Genomic DNA, 16,478 nt, shown 5'->3' with positions numbered 1-16,478 from the left:
CTCTCCTGTTTTGGAGAACAACCTCCGATAAAGATGTAAGGGATTTTTCAAGATGGGTGATGGAGGTTTCAATGCGGGCCAAATCTTCATCTATAGCAGCTCTTAGGTGGGAGAAGCCTTGGCGTTGGAGGATGATAGAGGCGGTTCCGGTGCCTAGGCCAGCAATACCTAAAAGAGAGGCAATAGTGACAGCCGTGATAATTTCTCTTTTGTTTCTTAGCATGGTTGGAGATTGCTTGTCCCAGTGTTGATAAAGGTCTTTTTCTTCATGGAAGAGGACACGGGGTAGCACAGCCACCAAGAGGCACATTTCCTTAGTTTCAGTGAGGGCTTTTGCTGATACGCAAGGAGTAAGCCCTGTGGAAGAGCACAGCCATTTTGCCCCTGTAGGGGGTATATAGAATTTACCTTGCGATGGAAAGGACGACTGTGCACAGACCTTTTTTAAGGAGGGGGAAACGTTACCAATACAATGCCCAGAATGGATAACGGATTGCATGGTGAGGCTGATTTTTGTTGTATTCCAAGGACATTGGGGAGGATTGTCTTCGTCAGAAATATTAAATGAGGTATTAAGGGCTACAGCATCATAAAAAGGGGGATTAATAGAGAAACATAGCCAGCAACTGCGAGTAAGGTTAGGCTGGGAGGAGTTTAGAGAGAGAAAGGTGGCTTGGAGTATTGACCAAAGTGAGTTATAGATTGGGTTAAGCTCTACGGAAGAGCTTGAGGGTGACAATGTTGGGTTGGTAGTAGGGGAAGAATTAGCGGGTTTGCGAGAAGGGGTAGTTGGGTGCGGGGGAGCGAGCACCACATTTGGCCCTATGGCGGATGGTTTTTGCTGTACTGCTTCTTTTTTTATTAGAATAAGAGATCCCGGGTCGGATCCTGCTAAATAGATTCAGAAGCCCCAAGTTCGACCCATGAGCCAAGAGGTATCAGTAGGGTCTAGTACGGTGAGCATAAGTTTTTTTGGACAGAGGTACCTATCGTACCAGCGGTTGCCTGGGTTTTGGCAAGTATATGGGACCTCTGTAAGATTTAGAAATTTGTCAGGGGCATAGGGTTTCCAGCTAGTGGCCAGTGTTTCACACCCCCAGTATGCACAGTAGTACTCATAGGGGGAATTGCAGTACGGTTTTCCAGGATTTGAGGATGGGCACATGTAATAATTCTGTATATTAAGGCTGCCAGGATAACCAACAGGTTTTGGATTAGGAGGGGGAAACAGATCAGTGGCATTAAAAACAAAAGAGGGGCGTCCTGCAGTGGTATTGCAAAGAATTATTTTGGAATCTTCCCATCGCGCAAGGGTCCATTTCCAAGGCTGGTGGGGGTTGGAATTGCGATCAGGATTGCCATGCGATATACTAGGTAAGAGAAGGCATAAAGCGGCAGTTTTGAGTGGTAGTAGGCTTAACATGGTTGTATTGATGAAGGCTTATTAAGTCCTTTAGTTAAGGGAAGGAGGTCAGCAGGGTAATGCACCCCACAATGCACAGGTATGTTATAGCAAGTAAGGCTTTTTCAAATAGATTCCAATCCTTTGGGGCAATAGTAGCTAACCCGGCCGCAAATAGCAAGGCCAGAGAGCCAATTAGTAAGAGCTAATAGTTCATGTGGCCTTAGCGACAGGGCAAACCTGTAAGTTGGGCCTTTTTTGGTTGCCGGCTGCACGCAGGTTGGGCGTGTTCTGGGCAGGCTGCAGCGGGTGCTCTTCTCTGAGGGAGGGCTGGGTCGAGCGGCGACGGGGGCGGGCCCCTGGTGCCCACGCAGGCAGGGGCAGCTACGGCAGGAGTTGTGAGGTCGCTGGAGTGTTGATGCGCTGGAGGAGAAAAGAAAGAGATTTTTCTCAGGGAGAGGCTTCTTCCCTGGAGAGGTTATTATCAAGGGGGGGTTTGGGAGTTTGAGGGTTTGTTTTGGCAGTGGTGAATTGACATGTTTAATTAGTCTTTCTGGGAGCCAGCGAGGGCCTTCTTTCTCTTGATCATATATGCAAGCAGAGCCTCGTCCCCAAATAATAACGGGGTCAGGCCCATTCCACTTCGATGTCAAGGGGTCACGCCACATAACAGTGGCTTGTTGCGTTTGTGTTTTGGGATGCCAGTGTCTATCAGCTGCAGATTGTCCATTAATATCTAGGGTTAAGAAGTTAAGGGCAAAAAGGGCATGGTGTAGAAGGTCTCGGGGATGTTGCTTTGTGAGGTTGAGAGTGCTATCAGCTAGACGGCACAGGGCATTTTTTAGGGTGCGATGTGCTCGCTCTACTATTCCCTGTCCTTGGGGATTATAAGGTATTCCCGTAATGTGCTTAATTTGCAATTGCTGACAGAATGTTTGAAAGTTTTTTCCAGTATACCCAGGCCCATTATCTGTTTTAATGGTTCTAGGCTGGCCTAAAACGGTGAAGCAATGTAGCAAATGAGAGATGACATGCTTTGAAGCTTCCCCTGATTGCAAACTAGCTAGCATGAATCCACTGTACGTATCAATACAGACATGTATATATTTAAGTTGTCCAAAACTAGCGAGATGGGTGACATCCATTTGCCAGATTTCGTTTGGGATGAGCCCTTTTGGGTTGACTCCCATATGGGGGACTGGCAGGTGAGTTACGCAGTTTTTGCAGGCTTTAACAACTTCTCTTGCCTGCTCCCTTGTAATGTTAAATTTCAGGCGGAGAGTGTTTGCATTTAAATGGTGTTGGGCATGGGCTTGAGAGGCCAGGGTTAGAGAATCGCAAAAATTGGAACATATTAGCTGGGTGGCAGCGTCTGCTAGAGCGTTACCTTCCGCTAGAGGGCCTGGCAGGTTCTGATGGGCACGGAGGTGTCCTATGAAGAAAGGGAGCTGTCGTTTGAGAATTAATTTTTGTAGCTTTGAGAATAAGGGGACTGCATTGGTGGACGGTTTGATAAATGGAGTTGTTTCTAATAGCGGTATGGACTGAACTATATATGCACTATCAGTGTATAAATTAAAAGGTTGGTTTTGAAGGTGGGAAAAAACCTGCAGGACTGCACAGAGCTCGACAAGTTGAGCTGAGGTATAGGGAGAGCGCACAGAAAATGCTTGACCCTGGATGACATATGCTGCGGTCCCATTTGCTGAACCATCAGTAAAGACTAAGGTAGCAGAGTCTATGGGTTTTGCTTTAGTGACCTTTGGGAAAGTGAATTGATGGATTTTAGCGAACTGGATTAATGGGTCGTTTGGGTAATGATTATCAATATCGCCTAGGAATGAAGAGCATGTGATAGCCCATTCATCGCTGGTTTGGAAAAGTCAATGGATTTGATCTTGGCTGTATGGGACAATAAGGGAATCGGGATCTTTTCCAAACAGTTGGCGGCTAGTTTGCCGGCCTTTAATTATGAGGGCAGCTATAAGAGCAACGTATTGCGAGAGCACTTTTGTTGGAGTAGCTGGGAGATGAACCCAGAGTAGTGGGTGGCCTCGCCCGTTTGGTTGTTTTAAATTGGATTGCCAGAATACGCCTGTAGGCGTGTGAATTGTATTAAGAATTATAAAAATTAAAGGCTGGTGGTAGTTTATTTGAAAGCAAGTTTGATTTTGGATAGCTTGATTTATGATGGTAAGCGCTTGCATTGCCTCTGGAGTTAAGCTTCGGGACGAGGAGGGACTTGCGTCTCCTTTCAAAATATTAAAGAGTGGTAGAAGAGTTTCAGTGGGTAGTTTTAGGTAGGGGCGAAGCCATTGAATGTCTCCTGAGAGTTTTTGGAAGTCATTCAACGTTAGCAAATGGGAGGTTCGCAATTGAATGTGGGGTGTTAAAACTTGTTGGTGCCAAAGTTCGAACCCTAGATAAGAAAAAGGGTCTGAGGTTTGTACCTTGTCGGGGGCTATTTGAATACCTTTTGCTGTTAAATTTTTAAGAAGGTCTTGAAAGCAAAAATGTAATTTATCTACGTCCTCACCTGCTAATAGGACATCATCTATGTAATGAAGAATGTAGATTTGTGGCCATAGCTGTCTGATAGGGTTAATGGCCTCAGAGACAAATTTTTGGCACAAGGTTGGACTATTGGCCATGCCCTGTGGTAAGACTTTCCATTGAAACCGGGGCATAGGGCCCTGAAAATTGATTTGAGGGACGCTGAAGGCGAAATATTGCCTGTCTTCTGGGTGAAGAGGAATGGAGAAAAAACAATCCTTTAAATCTATAACTATTTTGTAAAAGTTGATAGGGATAGCAACTGGTGAAGGGAGACCGGGTTGCAGCGCCCCCATGGGTACCATGGCTTTGTTTACGGCGCGCAAGTCTTGTAGCAGTCTCCATTTACCTGATTTTTTTCTTATAACAAAAATAGGAGTGTTCCAAGGGGACTGAGTAGGTTCAATATGTCCGGCATTAAGCTGTTCCTGTACTAACTTTATAGCCGCTAGGGTTTTTTCCTGAGTTAGGGGCCATTGATCAATCCACACTGGTTCTACGGATTTCCAAGAGATTTTCTCAGCATGGGGTACAGGGATGTCAATGGCCGTCAGGCTAAATTTTGGGAGAGCCCGAGTCCTGTTGTAGCTATATTAGGTGTTATAGAGATGGGCTGCTTTATTCCTTGATTAGCTTTTCCAAGGCCTTTGCCAGGGAGAAAGTTCATTCTGAGCATTTGAGCAGTAACTGTATCACTAGGGCTGCACATAAAAACTTTCATTTGAGTTAGGATATCTCTACCCCAGAGATTAACGGGGAGATGGGGGATAATATATGGTATAACTGTACCAGCGTTCCCTTCCTCATCCTCCCATCTTAGGGCTTGTGAACTTTGTAGAGGATTTGTGGCTTCTCCTATTCCCTGTAGGTGGGTGGCAGCGGCCGTGAGGGGCCATGATTTTGGCCAGTGGTTTGAGGATATAACTGTGGAATCGGCCCCTGTGTCTAAGATTCCTTCAAATAGCTTGCCATTAAGTTTTAGTTTTAAGGTGGGCCGATTATGGGATATTGGTTGTGCCCAAAAAATGTTGGAAGATCCAGGGCCCTCTGTGGGGCGCTGGGTTTTTTTGAAGTTTGAGTTAATGTGTTGAAGGGGGAGGATTACAAGCTGTGCTATTCGGGTGCCGGGAGGAATAGAGACAATGTTGCTTGAGGTGGCTGCGATTATTTTTATTTCACCCTTAAAATCATTATTCAGCACACCTGGGGTGATTTGAATCCCGTGAAGGGCGGTACTGGCTCTTCCTAAAATGAGGCCAAAGGTATTTGGGGGCAGTGGTCCATAAACTCCCGTTGGTATGAGGAGAGGACTGTTTTCTGGGGTTAATATTGATTTGGAGGTGGTACAGAGGTCCATCCCTACACTTCCTGCTGTTGCTCTCCATAAGTCTGCGACACGGCAGCATGGTTTATGGTGGGGAGAGCTGGTATTGTGACTGAGGATGGTCGAACAAACCGTACTGCCCCTGGGTTCATTCTGGTTGGGGCCTGGGGCCGGCCCCATTGGGAGTTTCCCTGGGGCTTAGGCTTAAGGGGTTGGCCATTAATGTCTGTGTTAGAGTGGCATTCAGATGCCCAATGGAACCCCTTTCTACAGCGGGGACAAATAGAGGGTGGCAATGGGGGTTTTTTAAAAATGGGTGAAGAGGTACTGGTTCTTGGCACGGGGCAATTTTTTGAAAAATGGCCAGGTTGCTTACAGTTATAGCATGTTGGAGGCTTAGTTTGTGCTGCAAAGTTTTGAAGGGCCGCGCCAATGGCTATTCCAAGAGTTTGAGTGGGCCCGATGCCAGAACAGAGTTTTATGTAATTATTAAGATTGGTATTGCGAAAGGGGCGGATTGCTGCCTGGCAGGCAGCGTTGGCATTTTCATAGGCCAGGTGTTTAATGAAATCACTCTCGCTTTCGCTGGCCCCAAATAGACGCTCAGCCATGTTTTGTAGGCGGCTGAGGAAATCGGTATATGGTTCATGGGGTCCCTGTCTTAATTTAGCGAGAGAGGCAGTGGCCGCACCCTTTTGTGGAAGTTTCTTCCATGCTCTAAGCGCTGCCGTTTGTATTTGTGCTAGGAGGCCTGGAGGGAATTGAGCTTGTTTGTCATTTTGATGGTAGGAGCTTTGACCTAAAAATTTGTTTAATGTCCATTTTTTAGAGGTGGCTTTAAGGGCATTACGGGTGGCATACATTTTACAGTGCTCTTCATAATCGGATTTCCATAACAGGAAATCGCCGCCGGACAAGGCAGCTCTGGCTAATTGGGACCAATCGTTAGGAGTGAGTTCCTTTTCACTAAGGCTTTCTAATAAGGTGAGCGTGAAGGGGGCGGTAGCGCCATAATCATTCACTGCCTTTTTTAATTTTTCTAAATATTTTAAACTGAGTTTTTTATATTTAGCTGTTGAGGTAGTACTAGCTTCCTCTTGCTCCTCTTCATCAGAACTGGGGGGGTTTGATTGTTCCTCTTTCTCGCTTTCCCTACTAGAGGCGCCATTTTGGGAGCTGGCGGCGCCATTTTGGGAGCTCTGACTGCGTGTGACTGGAAAGGCATAAGGGTGAGTATTCTCTGGGAGAGTAAGGGCTGCAACGCTTTGAGTCGCTGCCCGAAGATCAGCAAGCAAATTGGCAGCTCGCAGCCGTTCCTGATTAAAGGTTTCTTTAAAATTATCGGCGTGTAGCTGGAGATTTTCTGTGGCCTCTTCTAGCACATTGGACTGAGGCAGGGATGTAACTGGATAAAATTGAGAACGTGGTTGAGGATTTGGCTCTGAAAGACCAGGCGCATAAGGAGGTGGCCGAAACGGACGAAGGGAATGATCCTCCACAGAAAGTAAGTTTTCAGCTTTTGTTTCAACTTTACACTGATTGGCTAGCGGACAAACCTGACTGATAGGGGTGTCTGGTCTACTTTCGTTTGGGTCCTCATTTAGAGGTTTTTCAGGCATGTCAATAATTACTGAGTTGGCTTCTGAGGCGGGGCGAGAGTGCTCTCTTAACGCTTCTTCCCCTTTTCTACAGAGCTTTTGAATATCAGGGGCCAGAGAATGGACTTTTAGGATTTCATTAATTAGATTCCAGTAAGTGAAAGCAGTGACCGGGACCCTCTCAGGACCGAAGGTTCGGTAGTAGTCTTTTAAGCAATCACCGACCCTTTGCCAGCATCGCTGGTCTATGGTACCTTCCTGGGGGAACCAAGGACAGGTTTTTAGTAGAAAATTGAAGAAGTGTGTGAGATTCTTTTTCTTAACTCTAGTTCCTCGTGCCTTGAGTGATTCTTTGACCTGACTAACATATATTTCGTGTTGGGAAGTTACTTGTCCCATGATGGGGGTGGGGGGCTTACCTTTCGTTGTTTTCTTTCTTTTCTTTTCTTTTCTCCTTCTTTCGCCGACACTGATCAACTGCTGAACGGATTCGTTTCGCGATCGAGTTACTTTGCGGGGATCCCGGGTGCGGTGAGTGTGAGAGGCCTCTCTCCTTGAGTGCGGCGTTCCGTCCCTCACAAGGCTCGAGCCCCACGTTGGGCGCCAGTTGTCCCGGCCCGCGGGACGATCAACGGAGGCTCTGATACCTGTAAGGGAGGAATGGTATGGGACAAGAGACATGAAGAACGACAGCAAGACAGGTTTCTGATCAAGCTGCAAAACTTTATTGAAGAGGCAGGGTATATATGCCCTGGAGGGAGAGGGGGTGGCTAATAAGGACAGGTAGCGGTCTGGGATTGGTGATTGCTGTTGCTAGGGTGGATGGCCAATGGGTGGCCACTGTTTAGGCGCGAACTAGCTACTGCTTAGGCGGGAACTACTGTTACTTCGTGAAGAAGGCTAATTATAGCTTAAGCTGTTCTTGCATCAGCCCTGGCGGCCATGTTGCATGTCACTGGTATCGCTGAAGGTGAATATTATATATGCTACCTTAATTGTCCCCAACAATCCTGAGCTTCACTTTCATCATCATTCTAGGACTCTTTTGCCTCCTCCTTTAAATTGACTCCAGTATTTTTTTTTTCAATCCCATGTCTTCCTCTTTCTTGCTTTTCTCCTTTGTTATCGTGGAGCACCTCTGTCAGTAGCTTCCTGAGGAAGGATGCATAGGAGGTAAAATTTCTAACTCCTAGCATGTCTGGAAATCTTTAAGTGCTCTCACATTTAATTCATAATTTGGCTGTGTGAAGAATTCTAGGTGGGAAATAATTTCTCTCAGACTTCTGAGGACGTTGTTCAATTGCTTTCTTTTTTTTTTTTTTTGGTTCTGTTGTGTTCTAATTCTAATATTGGATGTTGGGGATCCTAGAACCACTTGGCTCACTGATTCTTGATTCACTGGTAAATATTGTTTCCTTCAAAGCTTTTAGAATCTTCTCTTTATACCCAGTTTTCTGAAATTTCATGAGGATGTATCTTGGTATAGTTCTATGTTCATTTATTGTTCTGGGATTGCAATGGTATATAGTGGTCTGGTGGTGATGAACTCCCTCAGCTTTTGTTTATCTGGGAATGTCTTAATTTCTCCCTCCTTTTTGAAAGACAGTCTGCTGGATATAAAATTCTTGGCTTGACAATTTTTTTTCTCTCTGCACTTTAAATATCTCATCCCACTGTCTTCTTGCCTCCATGGTTTCTGATGAGAAATCAGACCTTAATCTTATTGGGACTGTCTTGTATATAACATGTTACTTTTCTCTTGCAGCTTTCAAAACTCCCTCCTTGCCCTTGCATTTGACTACTATGTGTCTGGGCCTGGTTCTCTTCAAGTTTATCCTGTTTGGCATTCATTGATCTTCTTAAAGGTGTATTTCATGTCTTTTGTTAAATTTTGGAAGTTTTCTGCCATTATTTCCTTGAATATTCCTTCTGCCTCTTCCTCTTTCTTCTCTTTCTGGCACTGCCATACTGTGTATATTGGTACACTGTTTTCTTCGTCTCTGGTCACTTTTTTCACTCTTTTTTCTATCAACTCAGTTGGAATCAGGTCAATTGTCTTGTCTTTGAGTTCTCTGATTCTTTCTTCTGCCAGCTCTAATCTGCTGCTGAAACCCTTTAGGGAATTTTTTTTTTTTTATTTCAGTTATTATCGTCTTCAACTCTGATATTTCTTTATGGTTCATTTTCATTATTTCTATTTCTTTATTGAGATTCTCATTTTGTTCCTTCATTGTTTTCCTGCTTTCCTTTCATTGTTTCTTTGCATCTTCCTTTAGCCCTAGTACTTATTAAAGATCATTTTTAAAAAGTCTTTTCCAGTAGTCCAAAGTCAGATCTTTTTCACTGATGCCTTCTGGATTTTTATCTTGTTCCTTTGGATGGGCTATCTTTTCCTGTTTCTTTGTGTGTCTTATAATCTTGTTGCACACTGTACATTTTAATATTTTAAAGTATTAACTTGGGGGTTTAGTCCCTGAGCTGTCTGTTTCTTAAGTTTGTATGCAACCAGTGATTTGACCAAGATTTCCTTGAGTATCAGGAGCTAAGAAAAGCAAACTAATGAAAAAAACAAAACAAAACCCTAAACACTTCCTTTCATAGTCCTTGCAGATTGGTTGTGTGTTGGCTACTGCTCTCCCTCAGAGTTTAGCCCTCCTACCAAGGAGATCAGCTTGAGATGAAAATGCACAGTCCTCCCTGTCTTTTCTGAGCCTGTGTCTTGTCCTGGGCATGTGTTCATGGCCTTAGGAGTTCCCTATTCAGAACTCTGAATGCTAACTCTACTCTTTATGAAATAGACTTTCCACTACTCCAGGATGTTTGAAGCTGGTAATTCTTTGCCTCAGGCTGCTTTGATTTGATTGTTTCTTACACTGCTTTAGCTGTGCACAGGATGCTTCTGCCTACCAGGCAAGTTCTGAGAAGGCAATCGAGAGACAAGTGTCTTGGTCACCAACATACAAGCAACCCTGTATGTGCATAGGGGTTACTCTGCTCCCTCTGGGACAGGACCAGGGACTTGCAAAAGGACTGCAGGCCAGCTCCACATGCACAGGGAGGTGGTAGGGGAAGGGTCGGCAAGGGCTCCATGAGCTTCTCCTACTGTTTTTAAGTTATGTTTTCTAGATTCAGCACTTGCCCAATTACTGCAAGTCTTTAACTCCTTACATTATTTTACTAGCATTTGTCCTTCTACTTTCCAATACCACGCCCCACCCCCCTTACATACATATATGTTTTTGTTATTATCTCTTCTCTAATTCCCTTGGTTCTCTTTGGAGTTGTGCTCTTAAAGAAAGTTTCTTTCCTATAGTTTTAGGCAGTTTCAGGAGAAAGAGGACATAAGTGCATGTTTTCAGTCCATCTTATTTAAGTACAAATCCTTCCTAATTAGTTTTCTTTATTTTTTTATTGAGATATAGTCACCTACCACACAATCATCCAAAGTATACAGTCGTTAACAGTACCATCATATGGTTGTGCATTCATCCCCACAATCAATTTTTGAACATTTTCATTACTCCAAAAAAAAAAAAAAAAAAGAATAAAAATTAAAGTTAAAAAAAACACTGAAAACATCCCCTCTCCCCCATCCCCCCTATGATTCATTGAATTTTTGTCCCCATGTTTCTACTTATCTGTCCATGTACTGGATAAAGGGAGTGTGAGCCAAAAGGTTTTCACAGTCACATAGTCACACAGTATAAGCTATATAGTTATACAGTCATCTTCAAGAATCAAAGCTACTGGGTCAGGATTCAACAGTTTCAGGTATTTCCCTCTACTATTCCAATACACTAAAAAAAAGGGATATTTATGTAACACATAAGGATAACCTCCAGAATGACCTCTTGACTCCATTTGAGATCTGTCAGCTACTGAAATTTTATTTTGTTTCATTTCTCTTCCCCCTTTTGGTCAAGAAGGCTTTCTCAATCCCATGATGCCAGGACCAGGCTCATCCCCAGCCTAATTAGTTCCTTACTTTCTATTTCTGATTATTGTCCCTAGTGTTCTTAAAAATATGTTCAATAATAACACATTTTGTGGGATTGTGTTTATGAATAGAGGTTGATTTTCTTGCCTTTCTAAGGTTGAGTAATCTGACTCATAAATTTTGATATATAGTCTTTGAGTTTCTGTATGCAAATGAGACAAAAGTCCCTATTTTATTCTCCAATTTCCAATATTTCCTCTACTCTGGGGATAATAGTCCCTATTATTGTTTCTCTGTGTCTGAGAGCAGCTATAAGGGTATAATCCAATTAATATTAAATACCTATTTGTCTTAGAACTGATTTGTTTGTAGCTGAAGAGGGAACTAATTTTATGTGAATATATGGGACTCAGCTATACTGTTTTTTCCCCTTTTCAAATAAGTATTGCACATGAAAGTAATATCACAAAGAGATGTTTTGTGATAATCTAGGGCTCTTTTTCCTTTTTCTTTTTCTCCCTCTCTGAACTCCCTGACAGGGAGTTGAGATTAGAAATTTAATAGAGGGAACATCTGGGGGTTTGAGGGAATTAAATATGGTGCAGGAGCAACCATTCTGAGATACCACAATTCTATGAGATTCTGCTTGTCTGGGGATGTATGCCTGAGCTTGTTTTTCTCTTGTTGAACTTGATTGTATGAGGAAGTAGAAAACGGTTGCTAAGAACACATACACTTCTCTTTCTAATGCAAAGGACTTGCATAGGATATTTAATCTTTTTTTTTTTTTTAATAATAAATTTTATTTTGAAATAAGTTCAATCTTACAGGAACAGTTGCAAAAACAGTACAAACCCCATACACAGAACTCCATCATACCCCAACCCCCTCCCCCGATACCCCGATCCATCACCTTTAAGATCCTGTCACACAACGGTCTCTTTCTTTCCCTCCCTCTCTCCCTCCCTCCCTACCTCCCTAACACCCATCATCTATTGCTCTGTCCTCTGAACATATGAGAGCAAGCTGCACATATCTTGAACAAACAATATAATTCACATATACCTTTCCCATAGACAAGAACATTATTTTATGTAATCTCATTAAATGCAGCTAAGAAGTTCAAGAAATTCAATGTTGATATAAAGCTTACATTCTGTATTTCCTTTTTTTTTTTTTCGTTGTGTCTCATCTGTGTCCCTTTGAGCCTCCTCTCCTCCGACCTCAGATCCCATCCAGGATCATCCTTGGCATTTAATTGTCATCTATTTAGACTTATTATTTTCTTTTTCAATTGTGATAAGATATATATAGCCTAAATCTTCCTATTACACCCCTCCCTAGCATTCTATTAGTGGGATTAATCACATTTAGAATGTTGTAATGCTATCACCTTCCGACCATCCATTTCTAGAAGTTCCCTTCACCCCAAACAAAAACCCTACTCTCATTTCTTAACTCTCCATTGCCCCTTCCCCCACTTCTTGGAACCCCTACTCTGCTTTTCATCTCTTTGGTCATATTCTCTGATACTTTCTTTGTGTTTACCATGGGGCTTAAATTTAACATCTTAAATCTATAACAATCTTGTTTTTCTATGATACCAACTTAACTTCAATAGGACACATAAACTGTGTTCCTATACTCCTCCATTCCCCCACCTTTATGTAGTTCTTGTCAAAAATTACACATTTTATATTGAGTCCAAAACCACCGATTTATCATTACAGTTTATGTATTTTAGATCCTGTAGGAAGTAAATAGTGGAGTTATAAATCAACAATACAGTAGTATTTGTCTTTATATTTACCATGTGATCTTTACTGGAAATCTTTAGTTCTTCATGTGGTTTCAGTCAATTGTTTAGTGACCCTTCCTTTCAGCCTGCTTAGGACTGATCTACTGGTGATGAAGTCCCTCAGCTTTTGATTATCTGGGAATGTTTTCATCTCCCCCTCATTTTTATCCTTAAGGTGTTTGTGAATTCTTCAAGTCTCTGATGGTTATTGACTTCTATTTGTATTCCATTGTGGTCAGAGAATGTGCTTTGAACAAATTCATTTTTTTTCTTTTTCTTTTATTGAGGCTTGTTTTTATGTCCCCACATACAGTCCATTCTGGAGAAAGATCCGTGATCACTAGTGAAGAACGTGTGTCCCAGTGACCTGGGATGTAATAGTCTATATATGTCTGTTAAAAGTCTCTATATCTCTCTCTCATTTCTTTGTTTCTCTTGTCAGTAGGGCTTGCTTTAGTATCTGAACTAGGGCAGGTCTTTTATTAGTAAACTCTCTCAGCATTTGTTTGTCTGTGAAAAATTTAAGCTCTCCCTCAAATTTGAAGGAGAGTTTTGCTGGATAAAGTATTCTTGGTTGGAAATTTTTCTCTCTTAGAATTTTAAATATGTCATGCTACTGCCTTCTCGCCTCCATGGTGGCTGCTGAGTAGTCATTACTTAGTCTTATGTTGTTTCCTTTGTATGTGGTGAATTGCTTTTCTCTTGCTGCTTTCAGAACCTGATCCTTCTCTTCAGTATTTGACAGTCTGATCAGAATATGTCTTGGAGTGGTTTGTTTGAATTTATTCTATTTGGAGTTCGCTGGGCATTGATGCTTTGTGTATTTATATTGTGTAGAAGGTTTGGGAAGTTTTCCCCAACAATTTCTTTGAATACTCTTTCTAGACCTTTACCCTTCTCTTCCCCTTCTGGGACACCAATGAGTCTTAAATTTGGACATTTTATTTTATCTATCATATCCCTGAGATCCACTTCAATTTTTTCAATTTTTTTTCTCCATTCTTTCTTTTCTTCTTTCATTTTCTGTTCTGTGCTCCTCGAGGACACTGAGTCGTTGTTCAGCTTCCTCTAATCTTGTATTATGAGTATCCAGAGTCTTTTTAATTTGGCCTACAGTTTCTTTAATTTCCATAAGATCTTCTATTTTTTTATTTACTCTTGCAATATCTTCTTTATGCTCTTCTAGGGTCTTCTTTATGTCTTTTATATTCTGTGCCATGCTCTTCTTCAAGTCTTTTATATCCCGTGCCATGCTCTCATTGCCTGTCTGTAGTTCTTTGATTAATTCTGCCAGGAACTGTGTGTCTTCGGATCTTTTGATTTGAGTGTTTGGGTTCGGGTTCTCCATGTCATCTGGTTTTATCATATGCTTTAAGATTTTCTGTTGTTTTTGGCCTCTTGGCATTTGCTTTACTTGATCTTTAATTTGTCAGAATTGCAGCTTGGTGACATACACTTTCTCTAACTAACCAGTAGATGGCATCCATGAGTCACTTATTCCCCTCAAGTCAGTTCTCCCCAACTTTGTGGTGTGTGGGGATCTGATTCTTTTGGGGTCCAATTGGTGCACTTAATTTGGGTGTGTTGTCAGTGCTGTCTGCCCTCAACGAGGGGCGTGTGCCTGAGTGGTTAGGGAGGAAGGGCAGGTTTAACAATCAAACCTCCCAGGTGTTCCCAGAGATTTAAGGCTGTTCTCTGCCCCTGACACAAAAGTCCTTGGTATTGGCGTAGGTTCCCTGGGATTTCCGAGTGGTTTCCCCCTCCCTGCTGTGCTTTTCCTGGACCTCTGCTGAGGGGGGGAGGGCTGTGCCACGTCACAAGTGAGCGCCGGCCTCCAGGGAAGCCCTGGGACGCTGGGCTGTGTAGGGGCATTCCCAGCCCGCTTCAAAGATGGTTGAATGGGATGCATTAACTTTCCCCTTTCTGCACAGCTCCGCTCTTCCAGCTCCCGGACAATCAGCCGTAGGTGTGTTCAAAGCCACCGTTCATGGCCGATATTGTGTCGTATGAGCAGTGCTGCGGGAAAGACTCCCTGTCAGGCTGGGTTTCTTGGCTTGGCTCTGTGCTGTGTGTTCAGCCCCGGGCAGGAGTAGCCCTGCCTGCTGGAGAGACGGCTGCAAGTCGTTCATCTCCCCTTTGCTCCCCTGGGCCCGAGACAATCAGCAGTGGGTGTGGGAAGGGGTATCCTCCACCCCAGACACCGAGGCGTTAGTCCAGACCGCTCCTGACTTATCTGCAGCTGTTCCCAGGCTTCTTTTTTTTTCTTTTTTTTTCTAAAAACGCCAACCCACCGTTTCCCTACACCAGAGCGTGGCCGAGGGATTCAGCCGACTCACTCACTCGTTTCAGAATGCAGACTCCTGGTTTCACCAAACGCACGTTCCCTGTGGCTTTAGCAGAACTTGACCAGCTGGTGCTACTCTGGAAGTGGTGTTCTGGGTCACTTTCTGGTTCTTTATCTAGTGTTTTCCACGGAGGTGTTTTTTTCTCTGTCTCACCTAGCCGCCATCTTAGGTTCCTCAGGATATTTAATCTTATAAGGTCCAGTTTCCTTGCCTGTAGAGTAGGGAATTTAATACCTGCCCTACAGGTTATTATAAAGATTAAAAATAATCATCTATGTAAAGCACTTAGAACAGTGCCTGACCCTTAGGATGCGCTTGCTGCTGGTGGTTTGCACTTGCTGTTGGTGGTGGTTTTTGTCTATCACCGATGTCTCTCTCTTCCTCTTCCAGAATGGAGAATCTAGCATCACTTGCTATTCTGCAAGTGCAAGTATTTTCCATTGATTTGTACTAGACAACACAAAGCCTTTGAATCATACCTTTAGTGATACATACAGAAACCCTTAAGAGATTTTTTTTTTTTTAATTAGAGAAGTTTTGAATTTACAGAACAATTGTGTATAAAATACAGGATTCTGGTACACCACCCCAGCACCAACACCTTGCATTGGTGTGGAACATTTGTTACTATTAGTGATAGTACTTTAAAAATAATTGCATTTTTTTTTTAACAGTGGTTACATTTGTTACAATTGATGAACAATTATAAAAGTAGTTCTATCATCCATTATTTATATTAGGTATGTTTTTCCTCCGTATACCACTCTATTATTATCATCCTCCATATACCACTCTGTTATTATCATGTTATAATCCATGAAAGAACTTTCATATACTTGTACTACTAACTATAGTCCATCATCTACAACAGGGTTCACTGTGTTGTACAGTCCTATGTTTTATCATTTAATTTTTATTCTATAATAAATACATCCTAAAGTTTCCTCTTTCAGCCACTTCAGTGCTGTTAATTTCCTCACAATAATGTGCTACCTTCACCACCATTCATTTCTAAACCTTTACCATCAGCCTAAATAGAAATTCCATAAGAGTTAAGCATCAACTCCCCATTCTCTAAACCCAGTCTATCCCCTGGTGATTTATAAACTCGATTCTAACTCTATGAACTTGCTTAATATAATTAGTTCATAACAGTAAGATCGTACAATATTTGACCTTTTGTGTCTGGCTTATTTCACTCGGCGTGTCCTCAAGGTTCATCCATGTTGTTGCATGCATCAGAACTTCATTCCTTCTTATAACTGAATAATATTCCATTGTATGTATATACAACATTTTTGTTTATCCATTCTTTGGTTGATGGGCATCTGAGTTGCTTCCATCTTTTGGCAATTGTGCACGATGATGCTATGAACATTGGTTTGTAAATATTTGAGTCCCTGCTTTCAGTTTTTCAGGGTATATGCCTAATAGTGGGATTCTTGGATCATATGGCAATTCTATACTTAGCTTTCGGAGGAACGGCCAAACTGTCTTCCACAGCAGCTGCACCATTTTACA

This window comes from Choloepus didactylus, chromosome 12 (genome assembly GCF_015220235.1).
Source record: "Choloepus didactylus isolate mChoDid1 chromosome 12, mChoDid1.pri, whole genome shotgun sequence".
NCBI classification, from domain to species: Eukaryota; Metazoa; Chordata; class Mammalia; order Pilosa; family Megalonychidae; genus Choloepus; species Choloepus didactylus.
This window is presented reverse-complemented; position numbering follows the sequence as displayed.